This window comes from Melitaea cinxia, chromosome 8, assembly GCF_905220565.1.
Source record: "Melitaea cinxia chromosome 8, ilMelCinx1.1, whole genome shotgun sequence".
Classification (NCBI taxonomy): domain Eukaryota; kingdom Metazoa; phylum Arthropoda; class Insecta; order Lepidoptera; family Nymphalidae; genus Melitaea; species Melitaea cinxia.
The window spans coordinates 13,157,224-13,180,802 of NC_059401.1; the positions used below are offsets into that span (position 1 = coordinate 13,157,224).

The 23,579-nt window shown below is 32.6% G+C and overlaps 1 pseudogene; it reads right to left on the minus strand.

Moving 5' to 3' along the window:
• Nucleotides 1-3,918: 3,918 nt before the first annotated feature.
• On the minus strand, nucleotides 3,919-23,043 carry LOC123655902 (annotated as a pseudogene).
• Between the last annotated feature and the right edge of the window lie 536 nt (nucleotides 23,044-23,579).

The following is a 23,579-nucleotide window of genomic DNA, read 5'->3' on the forward strand; positions in this document are numbered from 1 at the left end:
ATATTTTACTTTAACAGCACAACACTATTTATATCGAAAATATTTTTTGAAATACACAGACATTGTATTTATAGTTATTTTTAAAATAACATTCTCACAACGACCAGCACGAAAGTTAAATTAGTGTATTATACAAGAAATTGTACAATTTCCAGAAAGACTTTTTTTTATATAATTGTGTTTGCTCGCAAACGAAAAAAAACCGACTTCAATTACATCGACAAGTAATACAACGTAGATCGACGAAAAAATAGTCAAGCAACTACGTGTTATCAAAGAATACTCAAAAAGTAGTTATCAGATCTCAATAAAATTTATATAATGACCACATGATAAACATCAGCTTTCGATTAAATTAAAAATTATCAAAATCAGTATACCCAGTAAAAAGTTATTGCGAATTTTCGAGAGTTTCCCTCGATTTATCTAGGATTCCATCATCAGATCCTGGTTTTCTTATCACGGTACCAAACTAGGGATATCCCCTTTTCAACAAAAAAAGAATTATCAAAATCGGTACATCCAGTAGAAAGTTATGCGGTATAATACAACGTAGGTCGACGAAAAAAGCGTCAAGTAAAAACGCATTATTAGATATAACTCGAAAAGTAGTTGTTAGATCTCAAATAAATTTAAATGGGACCAATTGGCACACACCACCTTTCGATTAAAACAAAATTTGTCGAAATCGGTCTACGCGGTGAAAAGTTCTGATGTAACATACATAAAAAAAAAAAAAAAAAAAAAAAAAATACAGTCGAATTGAGAACCTCCTCCTTTTTTGGAAGTCGGTTAATAAAAAAGCTTATTTTATCAAATGAATGAAATAAGCCATACACTGTTAGTGATATATTCTGGCACTGTCAAGCTCAAGATATGAAATTTTCTACTCTAATAGATTATCAAATTTAATGGAAACTCTACACATCGAGAAATTGGATTTAATGATACAAAAAGAAATATCTCATTAATAATAAGTATTATAAATTTAATATATTACTCATAATTATTATAAAATGTATCGTTGAAACTGTTGAATAATACAAAATCAAGAACAACAAAAGCTTAAACATGTTTTAAAGTAAATGAATATGTCTTTATTCTTTTTAATATATGAGGATACATGCGTGGTGGTATATATTTGTCGAAATGAAATATTATCACAATACTAGGTAACTCTATAACTTTATAAATATTACTCAATTATTATGTGTATGTTAAACAAAGAACAAACCCTGATTTATAAGAGCAAGTATGCTTGAAATAACGAAACGCGGATGTATGCATAACCAGCGTGTTCTCATTCCTAGAACATAAAAAAAGATAAGACCAGACCGCCTTTGACCTTTTTTAAAGTTAGAATATCGTTATTTTCCTTATGCAATTTCAAATATTCAACTAACTACTAAATAAATAAATAAATAAAATAATAGTATTGATTTATGCGTGAATTTTAAAATATTACACTTGTGATTTTATGTTCGTTACGAACAACATTTCTTGTTTAATCAGTTTAAATAAATAAATAATAAATGCAGTATTTTAATGGTTTCAAATTCTGAATTTTCATGTTTCGCGCATTTATTTGAAATATGTGAGTTTTGCACAAATGACATGGACGTTGCATGTTCGTAAACGTGAATATATTATATTTGTGTATACGCTTTAAGACAGCTGCAACATCGTCGGCACTCATCGCACGTACTCATACATTACATACTTGTTAACATACTATGGCCCTTAATAATAATATTGTTTTGTTGTTATAGTGAAACCATTTTGCTGGTTATAATGAAACTTGAGGTAATTTATGTAAAATTATAAACTAAATGAGCTGAAAAGCAATAGAAAATTTCAATATTCTATAACATATTGAATGTTCTTTAAGTTTCGTAATTTACATATTGATTTTTTTGATTCACACTATCTTGTTTTGAATCAGTTAAACGATTCCATACATTTCATTCAAATTGTCGAATAAAATTCAATGGTTAACAAACAAGCACCGCTATGTGATTATTGAAATCTTTGTAAGCCAATTCGTCTTTCTCTGGTTAACATACTCTACATTTTTTAAGTACTAGATTGCATTTACATACAAAAGAAAATAAGTTCCAATTATTTTCTATCTTAGACAGCGTTTTGTCTATCATGAACTAACCTCTCAGCTCGGATTTCATAAATTGAAATGGGTATTGCTTCAGCACGCGATACGAAATACATTTCAATAGGAAGCGATATTAAAGCCGACATCAATACTATTGTTGAAACATCTGATAGTTTTTATGAACATCTTTTTGAATTATTACTTTTTTTTTAGAAATCTACGTGTAGTTTTTTTTTCTGTAATACGACGACATTTAAAGCTTTAGTATATTGGTGAATAGGTAACTACTTTGATATAATTTTATATTTAAGAAATACTTTAAGGCAGTGTTTCCCAAACATTGTTCTGCCATGGTCCGGTAATTTTCACACTGCCCCTTCGTGATCCACCTAATACTTTTAAACTCAAGTTTGTATTAGGGAAAATAATACACATTTATTAATATTAAAAATCGATAGTAGGTATTATTTTTTAAACAAGGTGGAAATGTCGCGACCCGGTATTTTATTTTAAAGGCTCGGTACCGGGTCACGACCTGGCGAATGGGAAACGCTGCTTTAAGGTATTATGGGCGGGGAACAAACCATTGTAATCTTAACTAAAGGAAAATACTGCAAATTATGACACTTGGAAACTTATCCCGATGGTTAAAAGTATTTTAAATTTTTATATAGAGTGATAAGAGAGGACAGCAAAGTTTATATTTGAAAAAATACAAAAATGTAAGACGTATAGAAATATGTAGAAAGATAATATCAAAGTGAAAGAGTAAATTTAATATAAAAATCTTGAGCTAACTCTATTTATACATTTTATTGGAAATATTAATATGAAAGTAATTTCATTTAATAAATGTTTGAAAACTGATCAAACATATTTTGTGAATCAATTAAAATTATTATGGTTAACTTTATTTTATAGAAAGAAAAAAAAAATGTAATATTACTTTATATAAGCCTCCATTGAATCTTTTGCTATTCTTACATTAATATAAAAACTCCTTTTTAGAATAATCTTAACGGAGCTGCAAGGCTTCTTAGATTTTTCCATCACTGATTTCGAAACACATTTTATCTTTGAGTACAGAAATCAAGTAAGATTACGAAAATTTTTAAAAATAAATTATTATTGGTTAAACCCTGTGAAAGAAGCTGTGTAGGGAGAGTTTAATTGACTTAGAGAAAGCTCATTATTTATAAGAACATACATTTACTAATTTTCGAAATATTTGGTCTAAGTAAATAATGGGGACACTCTTATCGAATAAATTATCTTTAATTAGTAATATTAACTCACAATAAAATTTTCATCAGACAAAAAGAGAAGCCTATTTCATTATAAGTATAATAGAAATAGGTGTTCGATATATTTTTATCTATACTATTAAAAATAATTTGGCATTTATAAAAAAATAATTCGACTATCTTACAAAACAAGATGTAAATATTAAATGTTGTACGCTAATACATTTTAATTTGAACTATGACTATATTATTCTAAGCGATTTTTATCAATGCAGGTAGCCTTATAGACATTTAATATTATTATGATTAGCGTCATTAATCAATGTGTCTTTATTTTTGCTACAATGTCGTGAATCAAGACTTATTTGTATATCGACGTGAATGAAGGCGTTAGCTTTGTATAGTATAGGCTTTAAGTAAATTCACAGTATAATTTCATTTTAAAGTAAATACTTTGCATAAGTAATGCTATTTAAGTAATTTGATACGAAAGAACACATTCCTCCTATATTCAAGATGCAGTTATGGTAGCGAGAAGAAAAAGATACATCGCATACGCTAGTCATATGAAGTTATAATTTTTATTGGTAATTAATTTGATTCGTTTAATAAAGAGGTTGTCGAAGCTCGTGTACTAGGAAACCATAAGTAATCAGGAGAAACGGGTTATAATTATGAAGACGTGTTGATGTCGCATTGGCGTAAGAGGTCTCTGTTCGAGGTCTTTTCAAGCTTAGCTCATTCACGGCAACTGAAATAAAACGTAATTTATTCAAACTACTCGTATTTCAATTTTAGAGTAAACTCCACTTTTAAACTTTAAGTGATTTTTTATGCTTATAATTATATTAATTAATCTGAGAAGTTTTCAAGTAGAAAAATGTGTTGAACTGTCTTGATTTACCTAAATTAATTAATGTGTAAGTAAATAATGTTAAAGCTTTTTGCTGTATATTTTAATTAATTTTACGAAAAAAGTACAAATGTTTTTCATTTTTGTCATGTTATGTGACGTAATATTTAAATTTGTGTCGTATTTTATTTACAATTAAATTATATGTAAATAAGATAATCAAAATAGCATTTTATGGTAACACTTCGGGTATTAGACAGATTGAAAGTTATATATATATATATATATATATATATATATATATATATATATATATATATATATATATATATATATAATTATTATTTTTAATTTTAAAATTGTGTAATGCTATTCATGTCATGTTATGTCATATCATTCTATGTAATGTTATCTCATGTCATATCATGTCAGTCCTATTACATTTCCAATACATCTAATACAGGAAGAATTCTACTAATCAACTAATAAGCGTGTTTTAAATACCTGTAACTGTTTGTTTCTTGATATCAGCGTATCGTTCGCCAGGTCCCACTTCGTCTGGTATGGTCGCAGTGCAGGTCAGCTGCAGGCGTCCATGAGCTGGTGTCCGCAGCTCAGCTATCGATACCCATAGTGATATAGGTGGAGGAGACGGATCTCGAGGTCTTTTTCGAATCTAAAGAAATTCCTAAGAATTAGTTAGCTCTACATGCATTAAGGGTGTATGCTACCTCAAATTGCTTATTTTCCACTCGGCAGGATGTCCATATCTTCCAAACTACTGAATATTTAAGTTTGAAATTTATGTATGGTAAAGTCAGGACATAAACTATCTTTCAAATGTTTCGAAAATACGATTCCATAAAATTTTCTCGATACAAAATATCGCAAAGTCACCTCTATTTTTGTATTCAAACCTTAATATCTCAGTAAATATAGAAGTTATGGACTTGAGATTAAGCATGGTAATTGAAATAAGTATGAAGAACATTTTATATGTTGCGTTTTTCAAAAAATAACTATTGGTGATGTTTGTGGGGAGAAAATACATATAATTCGCGCGATGAACAACCAAGCGCTCTCAATTCTCATGTGTGTTAGTACGAGTGAAATCTGAATTTGAGCTGAGGTAGTGTAGCCCCTTAAGGGTCTTCATTATCGAGTGTAGGGTAGAATTAATCATATATAGAGCGACGGTTGTCGAATTGTCTTATCAATAAAGGTGGTTAACGACTTGTCTTATCAATAAATGACCGATATAGGTAAAAGTGGTTGAAAAGCAAGAGAAGGGATACTAATACATTTTAGATAGATGAATAGCACATTTGAAAACTGTTAAATTGTTAGTTAATTAGCAGATAAGAAAATTCTAGACTATGGTAAATATTAGTTTGATTTTATTTATCATCATCATTACAGCCTATACAGTCCACTGCTGGACATAGGCCTCCACAAGTTTACGCCAAAAATAACGCGAACTCATGTGTTTTGCCCATAGTCACCACGCTGGGCAGGTGGGCTGGTGACCGCAGGGCTGGCTTTGTCGCACCGAAGACGCTGCTGCCCGTCTTCGGCCTGTGTATTTCAAAGCCAGCAGTTGGATGGTTATCCCGCCACCATATTTTATTTATAAATATCTGTTAAAACTAGCTTCACATTATATAAGTAACTTTAAAACAGTTAAAATAAAAAGTGCACCACAAATTTATGCAACGATAAATTGATAGATAAGGTCACAAACCTTAGCCATTTCATCGGTCTGTCCATCTTTCAAAGTGCATTTACTCTGTTTTGTCAAGTTTGCTGGCGATTGTGTCGTACTTTCGCTTACTAAGGCCCAATACTTGGCAGTGTAATTAAATTCGGGCGCAATGTATCGATGCTGGTACTTCTTGTGACGGTGACTGCTTCCGCCTTTCGTCCTCGTTGAGCTTGAAACGCGATAAGAGAAATACTTTATGGATTCATCGGACACCTGAACAAAAAAGAAGGAATGATTCGTATCACCTTAAATAAATGTATCGTTATTATAATGTTCGTGCATGTTTCAGTGTGTTGGATCATTATTAATAATTACACGGATTACTGTTGATAAAAAAATATAAAATGTAAATTACATATGAAATTCTTATTTCAAAAACGAATAATCCAATAATATCAATGTGAATAATGTGGCATATACAGAATAAATTTCACCTCATAGGTGTTGATATTTTTAATCACCTTGTATATTAGTTGAAAAATTTAATTACTCAACTCAGCTACTCAATCAAAGTTGCTTTTTCATAACATTGAAGTAAACATTATGTTATTAGACTAAATATAAGAGTTTTAAAACATTTAACGGTTTTAATTTGACGAAGATATCGAAACTATATGGAATGCATTATTTATATCATAGTGAAATTTTAGTGTTCAAAAAACAATAATTACCTTTTCATTATCTATGTACCAAGTGAGACGAGGGGCAGGTGCAGCTGGCGCACTGGTGCAATTAGCACGAAGGAGCCCGCCCACGACCACATCAGGTTTGCCGAATGTTATTATTGGCGGGTGCTTTTGTGAATCTGGTACATAAAACGATAATTTTAAAAATTAATTCCTTATTAAAATAATGGTAATGTCTATAAAAAAAGGAATCAAATTTTTGTTTGACTGGCCATCTGTATCAAAAAAAAAATCTTCTAAAGCACTAGCTTATATTAAATTAATAAATAGTAATAAATTTGTCATTTTAACTGATTCCGGATGTACTCTTCAACACGTTCCTCAGTGTTCCTCTTATTTAAGAGGTACTTCGATAGCTTACGATATTATATAATCCATTCAATAGTTAACCTCTCACTCAAAGGAGGTAACTCTACAATGGATTCCTTCGCATCTCTGATTAATTGGAAATGAGAAAATAGACACATTGGTAAAACAAGCATGTACTGATGGTAGTAATGTTAATGATATACCTTACTTCACTATTATGTCGAAAATTTATTTTGATGAGGGATTATTGCTACAGAACTATATAGGATGATCCTTGGAGGATACCATTGGTTTGATAAGTATAAACTGAGTAGGAATACGTAAACCACAGCATTTAAAGTCCGCCCAGGTCACATTTTACTTAATAGGTTTGCTTACTTGATGGAAAAGGTACCATCTCCGCTGTGAACTGAATTTGGCATTATTGAAGATACAGTTCACATTATGGTGGAATGTGTTCGAAAGATAGAAGATATCAGAAATGAAATGCTGCGAATAACCCAACATTTTAAGATGACTGAGTGGTGGTGTTACTGTGTGGCTACGTTATTACTAGGTGTACGAATTAATAAATCTAGTGTTAAGAGCCATTTCACAATTTTACGCTCTGCAAGTTTAGGTAAAATTGGTCGCATCGCGCGATCTTTGTGCTAGTACGTATAGTGTGACAACCAAAAGACCATCGTGATCATTTTCTGATGTATAATAAAAATTATAACTATGGTATAAAATGTTTTTTACATAATTAATTTGTTAAAAATTTCAAGTATGTTATATAACAACAGTCAATAAATTTAAAATAAAATTAAAAGTATCAATTTTATGAAACAATTTTTTTAAATTGATTTAGTTTTTTCAGTTTACGAATGAATCTAATATTTACGATATGAATAAAAAAGCATTTAATGACATCGACACCGACAAACATATTAATTAACAAATAACAAGACAAACAGATTGAAATGCCTATTTGTATTGATAGTGTGAGAAAAGAAAATTAAATTATACATTTGTTTACAGAAATTATCATTATATTATTTTACAGTCATTTTCGTAATATGTTTATTTTATTTATATTTTATTATGAAAGTATCAAATGCGTTTTATCCGCTATAACAACAGGCGCTTGGCGCGTGTGAGCGAAAGAGACGGCTGCGCAGAATTTGGCGTGGACCTTACCTCTAAGAGCGCTAGCGCTCGACTGATTTACCGGGCTTGATGCGTGGCAATATATACTATCTTTTTGTTATTTAATATAAAATGTATTAAAAATAATTACATCTTTTAATTATTTTTTTTGTATTCCTTAATGATGTAAGTTTACTTTGATGAAGATAATTCGTTAAAATTTCTTAGTTTTCTAAGAGAAATATCGCTTTTAAAATTGTACTTATTTGGAAAATATTCGTAACTTTAAATTTTTTTTATCGTTTAATAGAGATACAAATGGAATAAAAATCTATGATAGTGGACAACAAAATTATATTCCACATATTATGATATTTTTTTAAAATGGTTTCAACGTAGAGGTTATTGAAAAGTAGGCCTTCAAAGTATACATTGCGACCGTTTACCCAGGGAGGAGGCTGATAAAAAGGTTAATAATTTTATACACATAATATAAATCAAAATTCTGATCTGACTATGGACTACAACAAAGGTTGCTCTATTATACAGGGTGGCCGATCACTTGACGTCATAAAAAAAAATTTAGGTCCGGTATGTTGTGGGGTATCCGAATCACCCCCATGTATGTTACGCGATTTTTTATAGTTTAGGAGTTATGAATTTTTTTCGATTTTATGAGAAATTTCGACTTGACCATCTTAAAAAATTTCTAAAAAAAAAAGCAAAAATTTTTTTAGAGTTTTATTTTTTGCAACTGAATTCGCATAAGTTATACTTTTATGCATAAAATAATCAGCTTCGTCGCTTTGATGAAAGTTATGAAAATGTTGGTCTAAAGTCAAAAATCTACGTTCCGTGAATTAGGACTTAAATTTTCAACTTTAAATTAAAAATCTAAACAGGTGACCTTATGATTTTTTAGTTGGTCTTAAAAATGCGCCAGACTCTCAGCTTTTATAATAATTAAAAAAAAGCCGTACTTAATATGGAAAATTTGGCTAAAATCGGTCTTCAAAGACAGCAAGATGGAGAATCCTTAAAATTAGCCTATTGATTAAAAAAATTTTTTTATCATTCCTAAGGCTAATTAATGATTAGAAAATGCTGGAAACCTATTTCGTTGGTTGGATAAGAAAAGTTTTAGGCTTTTAAGTAAGAACGAGATCATAATGTTAAAATCATTTAATATTTTTAAAATTTATAATAAATGTTCAACGTGGCCACCTTCAGCAGCAATGAAATAACGAATGGTGACACAAGTAGCAGTAAACACAATGTGAGCACAACTGAGATCAGTAACTAACGAACTAGCTTTGATCGGTTGCGATCGGCCTCTTTGCCACCGAGAGTGAGGGAGATAGCAATATAGTTTCTTATTCTTTCAGCCCATTGTTATTGCAGGTAAAATTTGCCGTTTTTTACGACGGTATAGAATGTGTATTGTTTCTGGAACTGGCCACGTTGAACATTTATTATAAATTTTAAAAATATTAAATGATTTTAACATTATGATCTCGTTCTTACTTAAAAGCCTAAAACTTTTCTTATCCAACCAACGAAATAGGTTTCCAGCATTTTCTAATCATTAATTAGCCTTAGGAATGATAAAAAATTTTTTTTAATCAATAGGCTAATTTTAAGGATTCTCCATCTTGCTGTCTTTGAAGACCGATTTTAGCCAAATTTTCCATATTAAGTACGGCTTTTTTTTAATTATTATAAAAGCTGAGAGTCTGGCGCATTTTTAAGACCAACTAAAAAATCATAAGGTCACCTGTTTAGATTTTTAATTTAAAGTTGAAAATTTAAGTCCTAATTCACGGAACGTAGATTTTTGACTTTAGACCAACATTTTCATAACTTTCATCAAAGCGACGAAGCTGATTATTTTATGCATAAAAGTATAACTTATGCGAATTCAGTTGCAAAAAATAAAACTCTAAAAAAATTTTTGCTTTTTTTTTTAGAAATTTTTTAAGATGGTCAAGTCGAAATTTCTCATAAAATCGAAAAAAATTCATAACTCCTAAACTATAAAAAATCGCGTAACATACATGGGGGTGATTCGGATACCCCACAACATACCGGACCTAAATTTTTTTTTATGACGTCAAGTGATCGGCCACCCTGTATTTCAAGAATATAAATTACATTATTGCATCCGCAACTGAGATTAACGACGTCAAAATATTACAATTTCGCGGATTGTTACCGATTTTTGTGAAATGGCTCTTAAAGATTAAAATTAAATTAAATTATTATTGTTTAGTGCTGTGTGGCTACGGCACTAAAGAATATAGCCACCCCCTCTCTTCCCGTGGGTGTCGTAAGAGGCGACTAAGGGATAACAAAGTTCCACTACCACCTTGGAACTTAAAAAGCCTACCGGTGGCGGGATAACCATCCAACTGCTGGCTTTGAAATACACAGGCCGAAGACGGGCAGCAGCGTCTTCGGTGCGACAAAGCCAGCCCTGCGGTCACCAACCCGCCTGCCCAGCGTAGTGACTATAGGCAAAACACATGAGTTCACGTTATTTTTGGCGTAAACTTGTGGAGGCCTATGTCCAGCAGTGGACTGTATAGGCTGTAATGATGATGATAATGATTTAAGGTGAAGGTTGAAATTCAATTTTGGCGTATCCTATCTCAAGACCGGCTAAACTATTGTACAAGATCGTAAGCATTAATATGCGATGACGAGTTCATTAATTTTCTTTTATATAGCATGCGTCATGTTCCTTAAATAAAAAAAAAAGTAATATCTTCAGGGTGTAGTGCGCAGTTATTTCGGTTGTGATCCTGAAGATAGCTTTTTATTTTATTGGAAAACTTAAAATTTGATGTAAGTTTCATTACGATGCACCAGTCTTGAAAATAAGTTATAACACTATAAATATATAATATATAATTTAAATCATTCAGACCTATTAGCCTTACCTCCTTTCTATTGAAAGTTTTGGAAAGGCTAATAGATCGGGAGCTGAGGAGCACAATTCTGGTTGAGCAACCTCTGAATCCCAACCAACATGCCTACTCAATGGGCAAATCAACGGACTCTGCCCTACATAAGGTTATATCCTATATAGAGGGCAATCTCCATCACAAAATATCAACCCTAGGCGCCTTTATTGATATTGAAGGGGCCTTTGATAAAACTAAGTTCACCAGCATAAGCCGTGCCCTGACCAAGCATGGAGTCAATAACACGATTGCCGGGTGGATTGACAGCATGCTGAAGTACAGGGCCATCCAATTCACTGTGAATGAAATAACTAGAGGCGTTGTAGCTAGGGGGTGTCCGCAGGGGGGGGGGGGTCCTTTCCCCACTTCTGTGATCGACGAACTGATCACCTTGCTCAACGACCGCAGATTTCTCACAGTGGGCTATACAGACGACTTAACTGTACTCATCAGTGGGCCATCTGAGAGGACAGTCTGCGACCAAATGAGGGCCGCATTAAAAGTCGTTGAACAGTGGTGTACGGACCACGAACTAACAGTGAACCCCGCAAAGACGGAACTTGAGATGTTCACAAATAAACGGAATTTAGGGAACCTTAAACTCCCTAAATTATTTGGCACCAGTCTTGCCCTAGCCAAGGAGGTCAAATATCTTGGAGTAATCCTAGATAGTAAGCTTCTTTGGAACAGGCATTTAGACTCAAAAATCAACAAAGCCAGCATAATCCTCTGCCAATGCAAAAGGCTCCTCGGCAAAAGCAGGGGCATATCACCTAAAATTACTCTATGGCTTTACAAAACTATTGTCAGGCCTATAATCACCTACAGTGCGGTAATCTGGTGGCAGAGAACAGAACTTACAACCGTTAAAAACAAACTCCAGCGGTTTCAGAGAATAGCATGCTCTGCAATCACTGGCTGTATGCGTACCGCCCCCACAGCAGCTCTTGAGGTTATGCTTGACCTGGCACCGCTTGACTTGTTCATACAACAGGAGGCGGCTATGTCAGCTATCAGGCTGAAACACTTGGGCTTGTGGTGCAACCAGGAGGGTCCACACAATAGACTTTGGAGCAACCTTGTGAGCTATGAGCCACTACTTGCTGTTCCTTGTGATAGGATTCCCAAACAACATATTTTCGAAAGAAAGTACCATATACAACCGTTTGAGGCTGAAAGAGACCAATCCGGCATACGCGAGGTCCGCATCTACACGGATGGCTCCAAAATGGGGTCTGGCACCGGTGCCGGAGTGTACTCACAAGACCTCAATATCAACTTATCACTAACGCTGGGCCAACACAGCTCCATCTTTCAATGTGAGTGCCGCCGCCTGTCAAAAGGCATTAGGGATTGCAATATCCGTATTCTGTCGGACAGCATGGCCGTACTTAAAGCACTAGAGAGCAATTCGACTAACTCTAGTCTTATATACGAATGTCATCAAACCCTGGAATTATTAGCCTCACATAATGAGGTAATCCTCCAGTGGATAAAAGGACATAGTGGATCGCGCGGAAACGATGCTGCCGACGAGCTTGCAAGACAGGGGTCCAATACAAAGGTTGCCGGCCCAACCATCCTATTGCCGCTACCATTTGGACAACTGCGCTCGTGGGTAAGGCAACGTACACGTGCAAATCACAATGTCCTTTGGGCAAACCAAACCGTCTGTAGACAGTCCAAATTGATACTCACGGAAGTATCACCGCACCTAGCGTGGCGACTGCTCAGTCTCAACCGCCTGGACATCAGAATAGTTGTTAGCACGATTACCGGCCACATGGCACTCAATCACCAACTATTCATCATGAATGCAACAGACAGCCCTCTTTGCAGGGGCTGTCTGGCTGCTGAAGAAACAGCCGCCCACGTAATCCTGGAATGCGAGGGAGTGGCCGCACACCGGGCTACCATCCTTAAGGAAATAAGGACGCTCCGAGAAGCCTGTGAACGCCCAAGGAGGCTTCTGAGCTTCTGGAAGGAGCTGGGCTGGCTGAACTAGTCGGCCCACTTTTCACGCATAATGGACCACTTTTGCGTCTAAATGCGGAAAACCGAGTCCACTACTACACTATAAATAATTGTAGTTAGTCAGTAACTAAGTTATTTCTTAAAGTTACATATCGTCTATGCGGACGAAGTCGTATGTCAGCTGGTCTGCAATTAAGTTCCATTATTTGTTGTTGTATGTTGTTTGTTGAAATTTCTCATTTCATATTTCAGGATCGAGATACTTTAGTATAAATAAAACGTAATATTGACTGACAGGTACTACGCTGAACTTTCAAGCGCTACTAATATTTTATCTTGTGTATGGCGATGATGTAAAACACTGTCAGAAAACCTACGTGATTTAAAATAATTTCTGTGACATATATCCGTTAATTTACAGTGAAAAAACTTTTAAAATTCAACTCAATGGTTATGCTTGATAGAAGAAAGTGCAATAAGATGTCCAATAAACGCTTAATTACAAGATTTTTAATTTTTATTTTAGTTTTTAATCGGTCAATAGTTAAAAATAGCTTACTTGGAGCTTTGTAATAAATTGGGTTTGGTAACAAATCAATAACTATTCACATTTAATAAAGAATACAGACAGAGTAAAAATACTCGCATCATACTCATAATTATACAATTAAAATATCGTTATTATTAATTACGTATCAAACCATCATTCAATTATATACTCGTAGCAATTAAACGCTAATAACTGTTTATTTGATTTTTTTTTAGATTTAATAATTGTCGATGGATGCTATGCATATGTTGTGTACATAATTATATATACGTGTTATAATTATATATAATAGAATAGAAATTAGAGTCAATTTATAAGTGTGCCACAAACTTTTTACCATAATAAATATTCAAGATATTTTTCAAAAGTTCAGTTTTAACTAATACAATCAACTTTCACCAGGAACCAAATCTTTCAATAATCTTTCGTAATCTCATTGCATGTATCATAAAGTAATCCAAGAACTAAATCTCGTTGCAAGCGGTGTACTAATTTAGGACTGAAAAAATGGTACACAGCCATCACAAAATTTTCCATCAAAAGCTTTTTGGCTATTTTATTAGGGGTATAATTAGAAGGCGAAGAATTAAAAACATCATATTCGTTATTTAGTAATTACTTATCGTGAAGCGATAAACTGATTATGTTTAATCACGCCGTCGTCCAGTTGAAATGTTCTTATAATTCGTACTGAACTCAAAACTGAACGCTTGAAGCGGACCTTATGCTATTTCACTTACACACGACAGTTAGCTGATGGGGCGGGGACGCGGCTGTGTAGATGGGCGTCTCGAGGGACACCTCGCACCAGTACAACCCGGAGGCAGTCGGGTCCAGATTATCGAGAGTAATAGAATTCTCAGTCACGAGAGACATCTGAAAATACTTGAGATTATTTCCTCAGCTCTCTAAAGTCATCTACTTACTAAAAATAGAAGGATATTTCTTGAGTACTATTTTAGTTACAACATTCTTTATAAAATAGCTATTTCTATTTTGGCAATATTAAAGTACATATGATATTCCAATGTATAGTCCTTGATCTATTTATTTTATGAAAGTTGTTTAAAAAGAACCAATTAAGTATATTTTGATGTATAGTTTCAAACATTGCGTTTTCCAAAATAAAAAATAACTATTTTTATCTTCGAGTTTTGCATTTTAAAGAATATTCAGCGTAGCGTTCTTTAGCAAACCCTATATTTAAAAGTATGTAAATTGCATTATTTATTTGTTTTTTATATATTCGTTTGTTTTAACATAACGGTTTACATTGTTGCAGCGGATTACGCAGTAGTTAAAGCGGTAGTGTGCTACCATTCGTGTGTTCGATCATCGCTCATGAAAAATCTTTATCTAATATATAAAATTCTCGTGTCGCGGTGTTTGTAGTTAAACTCCTCCGAAACGGCTTGACCGATTCTCAAATTCACATGATTTGTGTGCACATTGGGTAGGTCTGAGAATCGAACAACATTTATTTTTCATTAAGGGTACCCCTAATATCTTTATATTTTGACCCCTAAATATAACCCCTAAATATTTTTATATTTTTGGGCCACATTTTTTATTTTTAGTTTATTATAATTTGGCATTGAAAAATACATACGACTCTAAATTTTCACCCTTCTACTACCAACCCCTATTTTTTAATAGCGTTTAGCGACAGGACACCGTGTGCTGGGGTTATATTAATACGTGAAGCAATAACTTCGTAACCATTTTTACGAATTTTTAGCCGAAGGAGGAGTGTACAATTTTACTTATAGTTTATATAGAGAATGATTGCAGAATGATAATATTTTTTTAATGATGCATAAAAATACATTAATTCAATTAAAAAAAAAAAACATTTCACACACTACCGTGCGTTTTACACACTCACGCATACATACTCTTGTTTTATTGATAAAGTCTGTGGTTAAATTATGGTCAAATTTCGACCACTAGTAAACCATAATTATGTTTGTGTGGTCTGGTTTGTTTTAAATATTTCTCATTTTTCAACACAAAATTTTCTAATTGTATCTTTCTGTACCTCTCATAACAATTCCTCCTCCTACTGAAGGCAATTCAGTGTGAAATGTTTATTATTTATTTACATTAAATAAACATATTAATTAAAGGTAATTATTATAAAATAATAAAAGAAGAAAATGTAGAATAGTAAAAAAGTAAATATTTTTTTTTATTTATATAAATATTGAATCGCTCTTTAGCGATAAGACCGCCTTTTGTACATTTTTTTGTTATTATTATTATTATTTTTTCTTGTTAATTTCTTTTTCTTTTATTATATGTATTGTTTCTGATTGTACAATAAAGTATATTTGTATTGTATTGTATTGTATTGTATTGATTAGTTAGCTGGTAGGAAAAAAAACAACAAAATTAATAAAAGGAAAGTATGTAATTAGTTTAAAAAAAATTGATCCTTGTGTAACAGAAGCAAACGGCTACATAAGTATAATCCGTTAAAATCTTCAAGCTGAAGTTGGTAACTTTTATATAAATTTTTTATTGTTCCTAGAACACTTTTATAACTTTTCAGTTTGTTCAAGTTAAGCACATTAAAATATTTTATGAATTATTTTATAAAACGATTCCATTTATTATTTCTCACTGAAATTCCGAGGTATTTAGCGATGGAACATTGTTTAAATTCCTAAAGTTCTCATATTTGAAATAAACATTTTCATATGCACGTTTAAAGGTATTATGATTGTTTTGTGGTTCCGTTGCATTCGTAGTAAAAGGCATTAATTAAAAGTAAGCTGTGAGCTTACGTTATAATCATAATGTTTTCAACTAAGAGCTTTTAGAATGATATGTGAAATGTATATGGAACAAATAAACAATGAATTTATGAGATGAATTAAAATTTATCATTTAGTCTAGTCATTATCAGGCAACATTTTGGAATATGATCTCGAAAATTAAATTTCGGGTATATGATTGTTATGTTACAAAATTTAAAAGCATACGTTGTTTTAAATGACAGATTATTTTACATAGGTTTTTGGTAGCAACGATCAGTGTTTTCATATTACGCTCCAGCCTGTAATGTTCCACTGCTGGGCATATGCCACCTTCCCCGTGTAGGAGAAGGATCAGAGCTTAATCTACCACGTTGTTTTAATGCGGGTTGGCGAATATATTTCCTACTATCAGTAACGATCGCTATCAGGTGTACATGATGATAACCGAGACCGACGGCTTAACGTACTGTCCGAGGTACGGTGGAGAGACCGACAGGGACCGCACAAACACTCAGACCACGGCAAACATCTGTATGGCCAATACAAATGTTAATCATGTGCGGGGATCGAACCGCCAGCGCAACAGCCGGGAACCAGTACAGTGACCGTTGCGAAATCGCATCGTTATTTTTCTATATTAACACTTTTTATTTGTTACATTAGCGAAAAGTAATGTGTCGAAAATGTACTATAACTGCATGTCGAATATGACTAATAACCGAAATTACTGTGATGAAACAATGTACTTTATGATGTTTGAACGTGATTTCACACGACCAAATATTCAATTATGAATTCGCAGATGTTTGAATTAAAATTACAGCTGTCCTAACACTAATCTACTGCTGTTGTTTTGTGGACGTAGATTTGATAATTGTACGTATAATCAGTTAAAGTGTACAATAGCAAATAGCATATAATGCTTGAAAATATTATATCTTTTGAAATATATTATTAGTTCCTTTTAACATAATAATATGATATTAATCAAATGTTTTATATTAGGTATCAAAATATTATTATTATATACGTTTGATAGCACGAGCAATGTGAAAAGTACGTTGGCTCGTGGCATAATGTTTTTAAATCTATTGCATAATATACCTATTTATTTATTTTTTACAGATATACCTCACTTTGTCTTAAATAGACAATTTAAACTTTATATTTATAATAAACTAGCTGACCCGGCAATCGTTGTCTTTCCGCTAAACACTATTAAAAATAGGGGTTGATGGTAGAGGGTTGAAAATTTAGGGTTGTATGTATTTTTTAATGTTGTATCATAAAAAAATAGAAATTAAAAATTTTGTCTAAAAAATAAAATAAAAAAATTTAGGGGTGGACTACCCCTAACATTTAGGGGGATGAAAAATAGATGTTGGCCGATTCTCATAGATACCGGATAAGCACAAAAAATTTCATCAAAAAGCCGTTTCGGAGGAGTATAGCAACGAAAACTGTGACACGAGAATTTTATATATTAGATTAAAAAAATAGCTGATATAATTTAACGCTAATAATGGCTAATGTGAAATTATTCCTTAATCTAAATGATGTAGGTATACAATAGAAAAAATAACAATAGCTAATTAAAGGACATTTTAGAAGGTACAAATTTAAATAATGAAAAAAAAACTCACATTTAGTTTACCGCCGGGGAAGGTATAATTGGTGTATGGTGGATTTCTCTCTCTGACATACTGAAGCACTTTTGATCCGGATCTCAAAAATTCCACTTTGTAGAGTAATTGAGGCGGTACTTGGTGTAGGCAGCGGAGCGTGGCGGAGCCGCCGCGCGCTACCCAACTAGGCGCCGAAATCCGCACATCCACATCCGTCGCCTGACCACTTCCTGTAAATTGATTGTGATGTCGTTTACATAGCTCAAATCGTTCAACCAAAATCTGATTAACATTCATTGAATCAGCGATGTAAATATGTAAATACGGGGATTTATAGTACTGGTTGAATTGTTGGTGATAATTCTTAAGCTTTTTATTGTTTTACGTAACATAATATATTGAATATGTTTTGTATTATTATTACATAGTATAAAACAAAGTCGATTCCCGCTGTCTGTGTGCATAGATCTGTAAAATTACGCAACGGATTTTGATGTCATTTTCTTTAGTAAATAGAGTGATTTCAGAGCAAGATTTATATGAATACATGCATAATATAGTAGAGGAACACTGATAGTTTTAGAAGTTTCTAATGTGATGTCGTAAATATAGATATTTTTAAAGCTTACATTGCAAATATTTATTTTATATTTTATATTTAGTATGACCATTGCAACCGTGCGAAGCCGGTGCGGGTTGCTAGTAGGTATAACTATTTTATTTATTGAATAATAATCGATAAAACCAAACATTACCCATTTTTTTACTATTTTATGGTTTTTATTATGCGAAGAAATAAAATGATGATGTTGTAAGCGATTTGTCATTCAGTAATTCTAGTTATTTTTTGAAATTATTGGTTATTATTATATTGTTAACTTAGGGTTTGCTCGTCCGTTTTCGGCTCGACTAGGGTAGGTAATATAAGAACGTCGAAGGAAAGTGAAATAGCTACTACAGATGGGTTAGTATGGTTATTGTGAAAGATTCAGATACAAATAATAATAAATTACGTTTGTATAAGTTTCATGGAAGTGGTATTCATGATTCATGGTGACGGTAACATAAAGTAGCAGTTTTCTGAATGTTTCCATTTAAAATACAAAAGCTTCCCCTTTAAAAACGTGTGTTGGGTCTCTATAGGCATAATGTGTTTAAAGGAGCTTTTATACACTAATAATGACAGTAAAAAATTAAAAACAAAAATAATAAACAACAATATTAATAAATTAAAACCTAAATAGGTAATGCATTTTTTTTAAATATAGTTTGTAAGAAAATGTGCGTGATACATATTATACGTAACTGCCCCTGCATTGACAAAGGTACCTAAATCTTGTTAAAGAAATAATAATAATAGTTTGTTTATATATAATTATTATAAAATTTTAGTCACATTCTATCTCATATTCTGCTGAAGTTTATGGTCCTCCACCTCATCGGACGGAATGTGTTGTCGATTTTAATGGAAAATGATTGTATCTAGCTGACATTACGCCAAACCGAACAAACCCGTGGTTCCCTTGATTTTGGACTAAAACCACAAGCTTTTAATCGGTAAAAACGCTCTAAAAAAATAATTGACAGTTATTCGATTAATTTTAGTTATTTTTTTAAAGTATAGCTGAGGTAGGGCACAGCAGGAAATGTCTTACTCAAAATCTGGAGAAGCTCGACTGGGGAAATGTCGCGACCTTACAAAAGATTTCAGCTAAATAATACCGCTTTAAAGCAGTCTTGTGTTTTTGTGGTGAGTAAGGTTACCAGAGCTACTAGGGGAAATGCGGGTAAGGTCGGCGAAGCGCTTGCGAAACTTCTGGTGTTGCATGCGTTTATAGGCTACGCTCGACTACCGGGTGAGCCGTGCGCTGGTTTTTCGGCCTAGTTGTAAAAAAAAAACCGTGATCACTCGGGATGTCTTATAGACACCTGCATCACCAGAAGCAATGTAAACTCGTAAATTTTCATCTCGTATTGATCTTCTGTGTCACAAAAATAAAGATTGGAGCCGTTCTAATATCGATTGATTTGACGACGCGTTGGCGCAGCGGTCACATCGCTGGTTGTTGCGCTATATGACAACCATTTATATTAACCATACAGAAGTTTGTCGAAGTCTGGGTGTTTGTGCTTGTGTATTGTGTGTGTTTCCGGACCCCCGAAACAGGAGAAAATCCTACTGGGGGCCGTTGATTGTGTAGCGTTTTAATTAAATCTTTTAATTAATATCACTTTCTTCCTCTAGTTGTTTGGACTGAGTAGTGTTGAATCATTTAAGCGTTTGTTAACTTGTTTTGTGTTAGTAGTTAGTTATAATTACGACTCGTCCATCCGCTCTAGATTAGGTAGAACATAGGATACGTTACAATGTATAAGATTCATAGAAATAAGCAAGAGACGCAAACTCAGCGTCTGGTCGGCCCACCCTGACATCCGCTGGGCACAAGACTGTAGTAGTTAAGACAGAGACATTAAAGCCTCCAAATCGGTTACATGTCTTTCATTTTTTTTAATATAAATTAAGTTAGTTAATAGTAAATTAATATAAATTGTTTCCAAACGCTCCGAAACCAAAAGTGGCGCAGCCGGTGAGGATTCTCTTATAGACTCCGTAGTTTTCGTGTTTTTCGACGTCGAAATTCGTCTACAAAAATTACGCGAATATTCTACGTGAACAGAGATCCTTCGAACCAAATAAAAATTCTTTTGTGTCTCGAGAAGCAGAGAAGACAGAATATGGGAGTAGCGGTCATTTGGTGAGTCAATCTTTTCGCCAATCCTTGTTCCCGTAATCCTCCTGTATTTTTCATATAAGTTATTAAGTTATTGTTATTCTTGAGATCAAACCTTGCTCATTATAACGTTGTGAAATTGATATCTCCGTATGAAATTATTCGGTCTTATCTTTCTTAGAATAGGAATATAGAGTAGTAAGGAACATAGATACTTCATTAAATTAAATATTAAAGTTCGAATTGTATTAAAGAAATTAAATAATATTAAATTTTTATAATATTAATGTTATCATATTTCATTTTATAAAATTAAATTTTGAATTGAATTAAATAAAAATTAATTAATAAATTGTTATAACTTTAGTGTTATGATATTTTTTTTTAAGAAAATAAAATTGAAATTGAATGAAATAAATTAAATTAATAAATTGTTATAATATTAAAGTGTTATGATATTTTATTTAAGAAAATAAATTTCAAATTGTTTTTAAGAAATTAAATTGTATTAAATTGTTATAATATTAAAGTGTTATGATATTTTGTTTAAGAAAATAAAATTAATATTGAATTGAATAAATCAAATTAATAAATTGTTATAATATTAAAGTGTTATGAAGTTATGATACATAATTTTCTAAAATTAAATTTTGATTGAATTAAATAAATTAAATAATAATTGTTAAATTGTTATATAATTAAACATATAATAAGTTTAAATTTATATTAAAGGCTTACATTTTATTAAATGATCTTACAATACATTATTTTATAAATTTACAAATTATATTTTACAATTTTTGTTTAATTTCTAAATTTGATTTTTATTACCATTTTATTTTATTGTATGTGTGATTTTTTTTTTCTTTTGAAAGTGTTTTATATTTAAGACAGTTGCATCCTTTGATCATTTCATTAATCTATAATCATGACAACCACAACCGTATCACTAATACCAAAAGAAATTTTAGATCTAATTCCGCTATATAGTGGTGATAAAAGACAGTTAAATCTTTATTTACAAAGATGTCAATACGTGATTGAACGTTATAATGGTAACGAGGAACAAAATCTTTACGTTTTTCATGCTTTAACGAGTAGACTAAGAGATGATGCAGCTGCGCTTTTATCCGAACGAGAGGACATTGTAATATGGTCCACTTTAAAAACTCTGTTAATCCAACATTTTGGAGACCCTCGCAGTGAAGAGTGCATTAATATTGAGTTACAATCTTTAAAAATTAATCCAGGTGAAACCTTTCTCGAATTTTGTAATCGAATACAAGGTGTTCGTTCGTTATTAATTTCGAAGGTCAATTCAATCCATGATCCAGATTTAAAACTTGCGAAGTCGGTTATTTATAATAATACAGCTTTAAATGTGTTTTTATATAACCTCCCGGAAAATATGGTACGTATAGTTAGGCTTAAATCGCCCACAACTTTAGAAGCAGCTTTAAGTATTGTTCTCGAGGAAGTAAACTTCTTAGAGCAATATAAAATGCGTAATCGTGTACATGGTAATAGCCAAATTATGGGTTCAAGGCCATCGATGACACAACAATTTGGTCACAAGCCCAGCTTACCTTTTTATCCTAAATTCAATTTCAATAATTCTCAAAAGACACCTCAAATTCAGGGTCAAGGTCAACTACCAAGGCCATCGTTCGGTTATAGACCTCAGTTAGGTTTCCAATCGCAGCAATATGGGTACAGACCGTCGCAACAATTTGGGTACAGACCTTCGCAACAATTTGGATACAGACCTCCGCAACAATTTGGATACAAACCTCCACAGCAATTCGAGTATAAGCCCCCACAACAACTAGAGTACGAACCTCCTCAGCAATTTGGCTACAAGCCACCACAACCTCAACAACAAACCTATGATGTATCCATGAGGACAGCTCAGCCAAAAATGCAACAAGAATTTAATTTAAATAAATTAACCATGACTAACTATGAAGAGAATTTTCCCTGTGATGAACATTATTATTACGACAATGAATATTCAAATGATATCAATTACTGTTATGATGCTGATGCTTTGTCTGGGATAAAAATTGACGCCTTAAATTCAGATGAAGAAAATCAATCACAAGTAGTTAGTGTTGATCAAAGCCTAGATTGCGGTGATTCATCAACAATGACTATATCAGAATTAAGTCAAACAGCAACAGCTAGTTCTGTAGGAATTCCTAATGAAAATGTAAATGAAAATGGCTATCCTGTGCGATCAGAGTCTAGTAGATCGGTAACGATTCATTCAGACTTGAATCCAGGGCTATTTGGAATACCAATTTTGAATGAGGCCATAGACACCAAACCTAACCAGATTTTAGTTCTTCCATGGCTCAAAAACGATATGCAAGTAACAGATCTATCGCGTGATAAACAGAAGGTCTTACAAGTTTTCTTACCAACAGGCAAATCTGAGTTAATAAAAGAATTTTTAAAACAACACATAAAGCCGAAAACAAAGTATTTTTTTTATTTTAAAGAAAAGGAACATCGAAGACTATTCAGGAATATAATTATTCAGATTTTTGAAAAAGGTTTAGTTAATTTCTATGAATGCATAGCACGAGTAATATATGTTGAAGATGAAGGAGAACAGAAAGCCATCATAAGTAAACATCATGAAGGAAAGACATGCCACCGGAGCATTAAGGAGACTTTAGTTCGGATTCGTAGAAATTACTATTGGAATAGAATGCAGGAGACAGTTACAGCAGTTATAAGTAGTTGCGAAGCATGCCGGAAAATGAAATATGATAGAAAACCCATTAAACCTGTTCTGCAGCTGACAAAAACACAGGATGCCCCGTTTCAGGAAATGGTTAAGGAACATGCAAAACGGATCAGAGTATTGTTAACGGATAAGATG